General features: G+C 44.8%; 1 non-coding gene across 1 annotated transcript; it reads right to left on the bottom strand.

The window, feature by feature from the left end:
• Positions 1-13,865: 13,865 nt before the first annotated feature.
• LOC114808480 lies at positions 13,866-14,001 on the bottom strand. Its single transcript, XR_003756328.1, has one exon. It is a non-coding gene; the product is annotated as a small nucleolar RNA SNORA7 (small nucleolar RNA).
• Between the last annotated feature and the right edge of the window lie 247 nt (positions 14,002-14,248).

The following is a 14,248-nucleotide window of genomic DNA, read 5'->3' as shown; positions in this document are numbered from 1 at the left end:
TTTCCTGGGCCATCTGGGCAAGGAGCCCACCTCACCCTGTTCATCCACTCCCCAATAGGACTCATTGACCCTGACTAGTGAAATGGGTTTCAAAATCCCAGTTTAGCACCTACCTTCTGAGACAGTGAAGAGTCGCAAGATGATGTCAGTAAAGTGGTTAGAGAAGCCCAGAAGATAGTTGTGGATCAAAGAGTTCTTGCCAAGGAGGCTTTGGGACTGATCTGAGGCCATACTGGGTTGCCTCAGAAGCCTGGATTTGTAAACCTTCATTTGATTTTCATCCATACCCAGTGATTTGCATATGACCTTCTTTTCAAGGACCCGTGGGTAACAAATAGTAGCACTTATTATGTGCAGAGCACTGTAGAAAGTATGCAAGTTGCCCAAGGTCCCACAACATGTCAGTGACAGAGTTGAGAGCAAAATCCTGGTCTTTTGACTCCTAGCTTTGTAAACAAAATATAGAAAGGCATGGGGCCTGCCTGCTGAGACCATATGAGTATAAGAGCAGGAAGCTAAGAGTTTCAACATTAGTGTTGGAGCAGAAGTTGATTCAAAATTCCATTAGTAAAGCCTATTGCAAAACAAGCTCTGATTGTGTTGCATGAGAATGACAAAAATACCATTATTTTCATGAACTAATGCAAGATCAAGATTTTTTTTAAAACCTCCACCCCTTCAAGTGTGAAAAACATCTTCTCATAGTGAGTATCTTTCTTCAGCTACTTGGATCCTCTGAACTCCCAAATGAGGCCTGCTTTAGTGGGAAAAGATCATTTTAATATCTCCCTCACCAAGTCAAGGAAGTAGCTTCCTCATCGCTTTCCCTTCAAATATCCCATCAGCTTTCTCTCTTCGTAATTCCAATTTGTCCTCCATCTTTTCCAGATGCCCAGCAGCACCCAGTTCAGTGACCTATCTGCTTAAAGTAGGCACTCGATAAATGTCACTGACTGTCTCCCAGCTTCTCTCATCTATGCCCCAAACTCCCTACATTTCACCCTGCCCTTAGTCAATGAGTGTGTGATCTAGCTGGCCAGGCTGATCCCCAAGAATGTTTTTGTCTAGACAGCATTTTCCACAATGGAACCCCTCCCAGGAGCATAGCACCCTACCACACATATTCCTCTCACATCCTGCTTGTGCCTGAAGCTACTTCTGCTTGAGAAATGTGCAACAACTGCACTAAAAAAGGAAATACTGTAGATGAAAGCAGGAGCTGTAGAGACTATAGGCCCTCCAACTTCTCTCCACACCCATCAGTGGTATTTGCAACTAGCAAACACACATTGCTTTGAAGTCCACTGTTTATTAAAGATGAAAGAGACGATAATATGCTCTTCCAGTCACTGTTCAGTTCTAAATCTAGCTTGTCTGGAAGTAGGGTTTCCAAGCATCTCTGGGACAGACACACAATCAGCTTCTCACTCCCTAAAACCATTCAGCCTTTCTAAAAGCTTGTGCCCAGAAGGATAAGTACATTTGCACAGATGCATAAATAGAAAAGAGTCCTGGCTGGCAGAAGCAGACCACCAGGTGTTGCAAATAAAGTGGCTGTTCAGTTTGAGATTTGTATTTTTGCTAAATTATATCCATGAATAAAAACTTGTTGCTCCTTGTTTTAAAAAACAAAATCTCATCAGTTCTTTCATTTAGCATGCCAACGAGTTACTAGGTAAGGAAAATAAAACCATCAGACCAGGAAGTCAGTCTAATTAATATTAGGGAGGAAAAAACTGCTAATCTGCCAAATTGCAATTTAATGGATGGCTTTGGAAATAGCCATCTGAGTCACCAGCTCTGAATGGAAGAATTCATTAACATAAGAGGAGGGAAGTAAGGGATGAAAGGGACAGAATGGAAAGAGAGGATAGGAGAAAGAGTAAAGGGGAGGAAGGAGAAAGAAAGGGACAGGTATAGTAGAAGATGAGAAAAGTGAGCAATATAAGAACAGTGAGAAGCTGAGAACTGAGCCAGTAACAGTGAAAAGGGACAAAGAAAACAAATGGAGAATACAAGAATATTTGCAGAACTGTGAAAAAAACCATAGAGTGATGGGAGTGGAAAAGGACAGGAAGGCTAAAGTACTGGGAATGAAGCAGTGTGGTCTAGTAGAGAGAGCACAGGCTTAGGAATCTGGGTTCTAATCCCTGCTATGTCACTTCCCTGCAGCCTATCCTGGTCAAGTCACTTCACTTTTCTGTACCTCAGTTTCCTCATTGATAAAATGGGGATTCGATCCTTGTTCTCCCTCCTACATAGACTGTGAGCTACATTTGGAACAGAGGCTGTGTCCAACCTATCATGTATCTATCCCAGTGCTTAGTACAGAGCTTGGCAAATAGTGACCTCTTAACTCATAGCACAGTGGTTATTACAGCTATTTTTGTATCAGTTATTTTCTATATAAGAGAATTGTGTTATTTTTCTTGTCCTCTGTAATTGCTCCTTGCATTTTGCTATTAAATACACTAGACCAGCTGATGCAAGAAACAGGGCGAGCTAGTGGAAAGAGCACAGGATTGAAGTCAGGAGATCTGGATTCCAATCCTGGCTCTGACATTTCATTCATTCATTCAATAGTATTTATTGAGTGCTTACTATTCATTCATTCATTCAATAGTATTTATTGAGAGCTTACTATGTGCAGAGCACTGTACTAAGCACTTGGAATGTACAAATTGGCAACAGATAGAGACAGTCCCTGCCCACTGACGGGCTTACAGTCTAATCGGGGGAGACAGACAAAAACAATGGCAATAAATAGAATCAAGGGGATGAACATCTCATTAAAACAATAGCAATAAATAGAATCAAGGTGATGTACACCTCATTAACAAAATAAATAGGGTAATAAAAATATATACAATTGAGCAGATGAGCACAGTGTTGAGGGGAGGGGAAGGGAGAGGGGGAGGAGCAGAGGGAAAGGGGGGAAAAGAGGGCTTAGATGAGGGGAGGTGAAGGGGGGATAGAGGGGGAGCAGAGGGAGCAGAGGGAATAGGGGAAGCTCAGTCTGGGAAGGCCTCTTGGAGGAGGTGAGCTCTAAGTAGGGCTTTGAAGAGGGAAAGAGAATTAGTTTGGCGGAGGTGAGGAGGGAGGGCATTCCAGGACAGCAGGAGGACGTGGCCCAGGGGTCGACGGCGGGATAGGCAAGAACGGGGAACAGTGAGGAGGTGGGCGGCAGAGGAGCGGAGTGGTTGGGGTGGGCAGTAGAAAGAGAGAAGGGAGGTGAGGTAGGAGGGGGCAAGGTGATGGAGAGCTTTGAAGCCAAGAGTGAGGAGTTTTTGTTTCATGCGAAGGTTGATAGGCAACCACTGGAGGTTTTTGAGGAGGGGGAGTGACATGCCCAGAGCGTTTCTGTAGGAAAATGATCCGGGCAGAGGAATGAAGAATAGAGTGGAGTGGGGAGAGACAGGAGGAAGGGAGATCTGAAAGGAGGCTGACACAATAATCCATTCGGGATATTATGAGAGCTTGTACCAGCACGATAGTTGTTTGGATGGAGAGGAAAGGGCGGATCTGAGCAATATTGTAAAGGTGAGACCGACAAGTATTGTGATCTCAGACAAGTCTCTTAACTTCTCTGTGCCTCGGTTTCTTCACCTCTAAATTGGGGATAAGATGCATGTTCTCACTCCCCTTAAACTGTGAGCTTCATACCCAAATTGTACATTCCAAGCGCTTAGTACAGTGCTCTGCACATAGTAAGCGCTCAATAAATACTATTGAATGAATATGGGACGGGGACTATGTCCAATCTGATTACAGTGTATCTACCCCAGTGCTTGAGAAGCAGCGTGGCTGAGAAGCAGCGTGGCTCACTGGAAAGAGCACGGGCTTTGGAGTCAGAGGTCATGGGTTCGAACCCCCGGCTCTGCCCCTTGGCAGCTGTGTGACTGTGGGCAAGTCACTTCACTTCTCTGTGCCTCAGTTCCCTCATCTGTAAAATGAGGATTAAGACTGTGAGCCCCACGTGGGACAACCTGATTCCCCTGTGTCTACCCCAGCGCTTAGAACAGTGCTTGGCACATAGTAAGCACTTAACAAGTACCAACATTATTATTAGCCCAGTACTTGGAACATGGTAAATACTTAAATACTAGAATTATTATCATTATTATTATCAATCATTATTAGCAGAGTATGGGTTATGTGTGCACATATGTGTGTGTTCTATTTTGGACCTTTTATTAAATTATTAAATAATGTTTTTGTACTTTGGATAACTATTTTTAGTGCTGTTTGGTACCTGAAGTATTCTGGATTTTCCAAATACATGGACTAAATCATTTAAGGACAATAGTTGCATACCTTTGGTGAGTTGAAAAAGACTAATCGTTTTGATGCTGGGGAAGTAAGGGCCACACTCAGGAATGCTTCAAAATGGACAGGGCTTAGCAAAGCAGGTGGCCCACACAGATATCCTGTTCCACAGCCATCTCTCAATGTGGACCTGCTCCCAGAAGGACCCGGGGGAAGAGTATGAATAACTCTGCATTTGGCTTTAAAGGCACTCAACTCTCTCCCTCCTGCTCATCTACTCTTCTTCAAACCAATCAATCATATTTATTGAGCGCTTACTGTGTGCAGAGCACTGCACTGAATACTTGGGAGAGTACGATACAACAGTTGGTAGATATATTCACTGCCCACTATGAACTCATTTTCCCCTTTTCCCTCTGCTCCACCACCTCTCCCTTCCCATCCCCACAGCACTGTACTCGTCCGCTCAACTGTATATATTTTCGTTACCCTATTTATTTTGTTAATGAATTGTACATCGCCTTGATTCTATTTAGTTGCCATTGTTTTTACAAGATGTTCTTCCCCTTGACGCTGTTTATTGCCATTGTTCTTGTCTGTCCGTCTCCCCCGGTTAGACTGTAAGCCCGTCAAACGGCAGGGACTGTCTCTATCTGTTGCCGACTTGTTCATCCCAAGCGCTTAGTACAGTGCTCTGCACATAGTAAGCGCTCAATAAATACTATTGAATGAATGAATGAACTTACAGTCCACAGTCTGTATACCACAGCTCACCCTGCTCATTCCTCTCAAGGAAACCTACTCACTATGCAGTGTTCTCTCTCTGTGCTTAGTATGGTGCCTGGCATATAGTAAGCACTTACCATAAAAAAAGTTCTGACCTCTCCCACCTCTGATCTCTTGCTCCCTCCTGCCTGAAACACCCTCTGTCTTCATATCCAACAGACTTATGCCTAGAATTCCTTAACTCCCATTCTCTCCTAGACCCCCTCCAATCTGGCTTCCGTCCCCTCCACTCTACCGAGACTGCTCTCTCTAAGGTCACCCATGACCTCCTTCTTGCCAAATCCAATGGCTCCTACTCCATTCTGATCCTCCTTGACCTCTCTGCTGCCTTTGACACTGTCGACCATCCCCTCCTCCTCCATACCTTATCTCACCTTGGCTTCACGGACTCTGTCCTCTCCTGGTTCTCCTCTTACCTCTCTGGCCGATCATTCTCGGTCTCCTACGCTGGAGCCTCCTCCCCCTCCCATCCTTTAACTGTTGGAGTTCCTCAAGGGTCAGTTCTTGGCCCTCTTCTGTTCTCCATTTACACTCACTCCCTCGGTGAACTCATCCGCTCTCACGGCTTTGACTACCATCTCTACGCAGATGACACGCAGATCTACATCTCCGCCCCTGTCCTCTCCCCCTCCCTTCAGGCTCGCATCTCCTCCTGCCTCCGGGACGTCTCCACCTGGATGTCGGCCCGCCACCTAAAACTCAACATGAGCAAGACTGAGCTCCTCATCTTCCCTCCCAAGCCCGGTCCGCTCCCAGACTTCTCCATCACCGTGGATGGCACGACCATCCTTCCCGTCCCGCAGGCCCGCAATCTCGGTGTCATCCTTGACTCGTCCCTCTCGTTCACCCCACACATCCTATCCGTTACCAAGACCTGCCGGTTTCACCTCTACAATATCGCCAAGATCCGCCCTTTCCTCTCCACCCAAACGGCTACCTTACTATTACGGGCTCTCGTTATATCCCGGCTAGACTACTGTGTCAGCCTTCTCTCTGACCTCCCTTCCTCCTCTCTCGCCCCGCTCCGGTCTATTCTTCACTCCGCTGCCCGGCTCATCTTCCTGCAGAAACGATCTGGGCATGTCACTCCCCTTCTTAAACAACTCCAGTGGTTGCCTATCGACCTCCGCTCCAAACAAAAACTCCTCACTCTAGGCTTCAAGGCTCTCCATCACCTTGCCCCTTCCTACCTCTCCTCCCTTCTCTCTTTCTACCGCCCACCCCGCACGCTCCGCTCCTCTGCCGCCCACCTCCTCGCCGTCCCTCGGTCTCGCCTATCCCGCCGTCGACCCCTGGGTCACGTCCTCCCGCCGTCCTGGAACGCCCTCCCTCCTCACCTCCGCCAAACTGATTCTCTTTCCCTCTTCAAAACCTTACTTAAAAATCACCTCCTCCAAGAGGCCTTCCCAGACTGAGCTCCTCTTCCCCCTCTACTCCCTCTGCCATCCCCCCTTTACCTCTCCGCAGCTAAAGCCTCATTTTCCCCTTTTCCCTCTGCTCCTCCACCTCTCCCTTCCCATCCCCACAGCACTGTACTCGTCCGCTCAACTGTATATATTTTCGTTACCCTATTTATTTTGTTAATGAATTGTACATCGCCTTGATTCTATTTAGTTGCCATTGTTTTTACGAGATGTTCTTCCCCTTGACGCTGTTTAGTGCCATTGTTCTTGTCTGTCCGTCTCCCCCGATTAGACTGTAAGCCCGTCAAACGGCAGGGACTGTCTCTATCTGTTGCCGACTTGTTCATCCCAAGCGCTTAGTACAGTGCTCTGCACATAGTAAGCGCTCAATAAATACTATTGTTTGTTTGTTTGTTTTGTTTGTTCCAAAGCCCTTGTGAAATCACATTTCCTATAGGAGGTATTCCCTGATTCATTTCTATTCTCCCCAATTTATATCTCCCCAGTTACCACTTCTGCACTTCCACACTCAGTATTTAAGTACTCCCAACCTCTGTAGCACTTATGTACACACCTTACCCTACTCTATCACTTCCTTCTATCCATAATTTATTTTAGTGTCTGTCTCCCCAGTAATACTAGAAGGGCAGGGATTGTGTCTTTTACCTCCATGGTATTTTTCCCAGTGCCTAGTGCAGTAATCTACACACAGTAGGTGCTTAATAAATACTACTGATTGATTTTACACCATCCAAGATTGGGACAGAACATTTCCAAGTAAAATTGGCTTTCCTTGGGCATTCACAAAGATCCATGATGGTATGGTAAGACAGGTGTGATTTGAAGGTATCCTGACTCATACTTCCCAACACTATCAGAAAATCTTTGAGGTGAATCCAGTCCAACCTATTCTACCAATCAATCAATCAATCATACTTGAATGCCTACTGAGTGCAGAGCACTGTCTTTAGAGCTTGAGAGAGTAAAATAAAGTTAAAAGGCATGATCTTTGCCCTCAAGGAGCATCTACCCTAATGGGGAGACAGCATAAATTATTGATAGAAAAATAAAGAATAGAATATGGTAAGTGAATAAATAAGTGCTTAATAGTCAAATACATAACTCAATAGTACAAAGTGCTACAGGTTGCTGAGTGCATAACTGCTGAGGTGATAGTTGCTGGGATTAGTGGGAAGGGAAAGAGCTGATGGAGTTCTTTAAAGCAAATAATTAGGAGCTTCTGCTTGATAAAGACAGGAATGAGTAACCATTTAAGGGTTTTGAGGAGTGAAGAAACATGTTCAAAACAACTTTAAAAAAAAACTATCCAGCAGCAGAGTGAAGTATGGCCTGGAGAGGGAAGAAGTTGGAAGCAAGGAGACCAGTGAGAAGGCTGATACCCTAGTCCAGCCATGATATGACAAGTGCCTGGACTAGAGTAGTGGCCATTTGGATAGAGATAAGGGGGCAAAATAGGGAAATGTAATGGAGGAAAAACAGGAACTAGCAACAATGTGAAAGTTGAAAGAGAATGAGTAAAGAATGGATTCCAAAGGTGTGTGGGCTTTCGTAAAAGGGAGGATGGGGTTGTTGTTGACTATGATGAGAAAGTTAAGTGGAGAAGTAGACTGGGGAGGGAAAATGAGGACTTCAGTTGAGTTTCAGGTAATATTTATGTAGAGATGTCCTGGAGGCAAAGGGAGATTTCAAAGGCGATGAGATCAAAGCTACTGAGACAGATTTGAGAGTTATCTGCATAGCCATATCACTTTCCTCTCTGTGTCCTTGGGCAAATCACTTGAATTATCTGTGCTTAGTTTCCTCATCTGTAAAATGGGGATTAAACATCTGTTCTCCTCCACATTAGACTGTGAGCCCTATGTGGGATAGGGTCTGTGCCTGACCTGATTATCTTGTACCTACCCAAGTGCTTGGGTAAACGTTTGGCAAATATTATCATCATCATTATTATTATTATTATCACTATTATTATCATATGGCATCTGAAGTCATGGAAGGAACTCTCCACGTGAGTGAGTGTAGAGAAGATTAGGGGATCCAGAACAAAGCCTTGAGGGCCACTCACAATTAGGGGATAAGAAGGAGAGGAGAGCCAGTGAAAGAGATTGAACAGGAGTCTGTGGCACCAAACTTAAGGATACAATGAGGGTTCTGTAAGTTGGAATCAGAATATGATTTTGATCCACTGGAAAACTGAAACTCTTCATCATTATCAACAGCAGCAGCATCAATAGCATTTATTAAGCACTTATTGTGTGCAGATCATTGTACTTGTACATGTATGGTACATTGTACTGGAGAATACAAATTAGAAGAAATGATCCCTCTCAAGTAGCTCACAATATAGCAAGAAAGACAGATACATACATTAATTACAATACAGGACTAATGACATTTTATTAATTGGTTTAGCATATCATTAATTTTTTGGTGTGGTCTAATATCTACTGGTCCTGGGTCCTTGGACCGCTATTAATTTCCATGTCTCGAGTATATTCTTTTTCCAAATTTAACAGTTTATTGAAAATGTCTCAGGTATATTAAAAGCAATTTGTTGAAAGAGGCAGACTATTATAAGACTAACTATACTGTCATGTTTTTATTATCCTTTGCACTTGGATTTGCACAGCAAATCCACAGCCCCACAGCACTTATGTGCATATCTCTAATGTATTTATTTATATTAATGTCTGCCTCCCCCTCTAGACTATAAGCTTGTTATGAGCAGGAAACGTGTCTACCAACCCTGTTATATTGTTCTCTCTCAAGTGATTATTACAGTGCTCTGCACACGTAAGCGTGCAATAACTATGATTGATTGATTGATGGTCTTCTCTGCAATTAGTAGTGACTGAAGAAGAGAGTTGAGTGAGTGCAAAAATTGTACTCCAATGTAAAGTGACTCTATTTTCTGGAGTTCAAAGTGGGATGGGAGCAGGGTTTCTATAGGGCTGAGTGAATGGATCCAGGTTAGGAGGTAGTAAAAAGCATAAAAGGGATATAGAGATAGAGTAACTTGTATCAACCCCTGTGCTTAGAACAGTGCTTATTTTTTAACAGTATTTGTTAAGTGCACACTATGTACCAGGCAATGTACTAAGTGATAATGATGATGGTATTTGTTAAGCGCTTACTATGTGCCAAGCACTGTTTTAAAGGGCTAAGGGAGAGGGGATACAAGGTAATCAGGTTGTTCCACATGGGGCTCACAGTCTTAATCCCCATTTTATAGATGAGGGAACTGAGGCACAGAGAAGTTAAATGACTTGCCCAAAGTCACACAGCTGACAAGTGGTGGAGCCAGGATTAGAATCCATGACCTCTGAGCTCTGAATCCCAAGCCTGTGCTCTTTCCATTGAGCCACTCTGCTTCTCTAGTGCTGGGGTAGATTCAAGATATCAGGTTGACCAATGGGCCAGTTGCACACAGGACTCACAATCTTAATCCCCATTTTATAGATAAGGTAACTGAAGCACAGAGAAGTGAAGTGACTTGCCCAGTGTCACATAGCAGACAGGTGGCAGAGCCAGGATCGGAACCCAGGTCCTGTGACTCCGAGGTTGGTGCTCTTTCTCCTAGGTCATGCTGCTTTACACACATTAAGTGATTAACAAATACCATAAAATTAAAAAAGTAAGACAGAACTAGAGAGGGGAGGCAGTCAGGCAGACAGAAACAAAGACAGGGACAGAAAGAAAGATAAAGACAGACACAAATACAGGTTATAGACACACACACACACACACACACTTACACATACGTTTTAGGTACATCCTGAGAGAGAGACAGAGAGACAGGGACAGGCAGAGTGAGACGGAATCAGGCTACTTCTCTGCTGCAATCTCCCCCATTACAAGTAGCCTAGCAACTCTGTTCCTGCTCCAAATCAGAGGTGCTGCCACTGTTACTGTTATTGCCAGAGGCTAATCCCTGGGAGTTTCTAATTACAAGGGCAACTGGTGAGCAGCAGAGGAGGCAGTGATAGTGTGGGGAGGGGGCAGATCAGAGAGCTACTTACTTTCTCTCTCCCCTTCTCCCACTCTCTCTCATTATTTAACTCTCTCAGCTGACAACCACCACCACCCTGACTACTACCATCATTTCAGTCAAAGGCAGGATATTTGGGGGGCAGGGGGTGTCTCTCTGCAATTTTTATGAGTGGTGGGATGAGGCCTTGAAATTCTAATTTGTTCCACATAATGCAGGACAATTAGACATCTTATTCTAATGAATACACCTTAGTTTTTCCAGACTCTTTGAGGAATTAATAGGACTCTGTTGATTCCCTGCTCTCTACTAAGAAAACCTGAAAAATCACATCCCCCACTCTCTTCCTCCTTGCAAGGAACTGTACTCCACCCAAGACTAGATGCTTAATGCCCCTGCATCTGGAAGGGGGCCGGGGGGGGGGGGGGGACTTACATGGTCAGCCTATAGCTATCAAGCATATGCTGGCCTGAGTTCTCCCTAATTTGGGATTTTTGGGTGGTCTGGTTCAATTCAGGGTCATACTCAAGAAGTTCAATCCCTTCCAAGGATTTCTCCTACCTCAGAGATTCTCTCACACTCATCCCTTGAGGGCACTAACTCCTTTTTAATCATTAAAAGTTCAGTAGAGAAATCTGCAGTTAGTTCAGTGCCAGGCCCCAGTGGATAGTCAACATATACTAATTGATGAGGAGGAGGTTTTTATTTACCGGAAAGGAGGTGGGGCATGGTTCCCACCAGTTAAAAGAACAAATAAAGTCAGGCCATGAGTGAGTACAGAAAATAGAGTGCTCCTTAAAGCCTTCTATCTCTAGGCTTTCCTGGTTTTTTTCACTTTGCACTGTCCCAAGCTGAGGCAGCATTCACTAGTACTCAGATACAGAGTCCTTCCCTGACAATTCACGCAATGAGAAGTAGCGTGGCTCAGTGGAAAGAGCACGGGCTTTGGAGTCAGAGGTCATGAGTTCAAATCCCAGCTCTGCCACTTGTCAGCTGTGTGACTGTGGGCAAGTCACTTGACTTCTCTGTGCCTCAGTTACCTCATCTGTAAAATGGGGATTAAGACTGTGAGCCCCAAGTGGGACAACCTGATTCCCCTGTGTCTACCCCAGTGCTTAGAACAGTGCTCTGCACATAGTAAGCACTTAACAAATACCAACATTATTATTATTATTACAATTCCACTTCTACTTCTGCTGAGTCCCTAGCCAATGAATACCCAAGCTCTTTGCTGGGGGGAAGAGGGGTGCAGAATTAGGCCTTCCCACTCTGATTCTCCTAATTATTTTTCTCTGAGCCAATGAGAAAACAGAATTTTGAATACAAATTAACCAATCCGCCCCCACCCTCCAGCCAATCAAGGAAGCCAGTTTCTTCTTCATACAGCCAGTATCAAAACAAACCTTTGACCTCAGCTGAGCTAACTTCCCCAGCAACTCCATCCTAGGGATAAGGAATTTCAAGAGAAAACTCAGCAAGGACATTTCCTTGTTTCATGACCTTATCAGGATGAAGTCAACTGACACCAAAAAGTCTTATGGCTGAACTTTTGAACCAGGAAAGTATTAGGCCAAAGTTTCTGTCAGGTGACATGACCTGACATACAATTTAAAATTCTTTGCTTATCTTTATGACTGACAGATAATTGACCATTATTTGCTCTCTATATCAGAAAAAGGGCTTCAAATTATTTGTGCAAACCCAGGGAAGACAGTCTTTCCTGAAAATAAAAATAAGTCCATGATGCAAGAAATGAAACTTGCCCTGCCACATTAGAATTGTTTCCATCTTGTCTTCATGGTCAAACAAAATTTTGAAAGGAGTTTTTTTTAAAGTTCTTCCTTTGACCCAAATCTGCACTGTGTAAACCTAGCAATTGGTGCCATGCTAAGGAGCAAGAACTGAGTCATTCAGACAAGACAATTGATTTTGGAGCCCTGTATCACACTGTCCCTTTCTCTAAGCCCTCCCAGAAAGCCCTAGTGACAGCATGCCAGACTGTCTTACAGGTTTTTCTAATTGTCCTCTTACTCCAATATCACCCCGTTTGGGAACTCAGGGCAGCTCCTGGAGCTGAGGTAGGCTGGTGGCAGGATGTCATAAAGCAGAGGAGAGGGTCACCAGAGCAATTGGCAGGACTCCATATGGGTCCCACATCAGTCTGGTGCAAATCACTTCTTCTTGAAGTGATCGCAGCTAGAGTCTCCACTTTTTTGAATTTGCCAGGAAAATAACCCCGTCCCTCCTCTCTAGCCCAGCCCCATTCCCATAGCTTTCACGGATTCATTTACCATCTCCATTTCAGCACCACAGACTCCCTCCCTGACTCCCCAGTCCTCCCTGTGCCCCCCACCTCTCACTCTATTCTCTACCTAGCCTTCTAACAGATTTACAGATTTATTTTTTTCCACAGTTCCAATTCTACTGAGTCCCATAAGAGACCATGCTGCTGTTGCCACTTCTCCTGCAGTCCCTGCCACTATGGCCACTTCTGTAGCTTGCAGCACCCACCTCCTGGGGCCGGGGCCAGACAGGGGTGGGGCGGGGGACAGGGAGGAAGGAAAGGCAGAAATAGAGGACGAAGAGGAGGAAGGTATGGGGAAGAAGATCTGGGGCTCTCTTGGCTCCCCCCCCTTCTCTTCTTCCTCTTCTTCCACCACCATTACTGCCTTCCCTCCCCCATCTCACTCCAGTCCAAACTCAACCCCTGACCTTGCAGCTTCAGAAGATGGGGAAAGCCAGCCACAGGAGCAGTGTTGGAACCAACAGCAGCAGTAGCAGCAGTATGGTCCCCAATGGGAATCAGCAAAATACAGAAAAGTTCAAAGAAGTTATATAGAGTAGAGGGGGATACAGAATCGACCAGGGAGACAAGTTCACTCTGTGGGAAGAAGGGCCAGGAAACCCAATGGCAGGAGAGAGGTGCCAAGGCTAAAGGGTTATGTACCTTGGGTGGGCCAGGGTTAGCTTTATGTGGCTCAACAAGAAAGAGATTGTGCATGTTACATCTAAGGTTCCCAACACAGCAAAATTCACTGTTCTGATGGATAACTTTCTAGACAAAGCCAAGGTCAGCATTTTGGGATTTGAAGGCAAGCAGGAACTCTGGCTCTCCAGAATCACTGCTGTCAGTTCCTCTACTATGGCTCTGTCACATCATCATGATCATTGTCAATTTCACAAGCATTCCTGGGACTTATGCCATCAAATCGTCTCCAACCCATAGTGACCCACAGCCATGTCTCCCCCCCTCCATCTGTAATTGTCTGGTAGTATATCCATAGAGTTTTCTTGGTAAAAATACGTAAGTGGTTGACCATTACCTTCTTCCACATAGTGAATTTGAGTCTACGCTCTCAACTCTCTCCCATGCTGCTGCTGCCCAGCACAGGTGAGTTTTGACTTATAGCAGATTGCCTTCCACTTGCTAGCCACTGTCCAAGCTAGGAATGGATGGTTTGCCTCTGCTTGACTCTCCCTCCCATAGCCAAGACTGGTAGAGTACTGGAAACTCTCCAGATAGGATTATGAGAGGGGATTCTTGGGACTACGAGTCCCAAAATTACTTGGGGCATAAGAGGCCACCATATGGCCTGCTGTTCCCAAACTAAGCCACCTGGGTGTTGATCATGCTCGCATCACCCTGTCATATCACTTCCACCCTACTATAATTATTTTTACTAACATTTATTCAGCCCTTATTCTGTGAAGCACTACACTAAGCACAGAGATAAAAACAAAGAAATCAATTAACACATGATCCCTGCCTCAAGTGGACTTTACA

Source organism: Ornithorhynchus anatinus, chromosome X5 (assembly GCF_004115215.2).
Source record: "Ornithorhynchus anatinus isolate Pmale09 chromosome X5, mOrnAna1.pri.v4, whole genome shotgun sequence".
Taxonomy (NCBI): domain Eukaryota; kingdom Metazoa; phylum Chordata; class Mammalia; order Monotremata; family Ornithorhynchidae; genus Ornithorhynchus; species Ornithorhynchus anatinus.
This window is presented reverse-complemented; position numbering and strand designations above follow the sequence as displayed.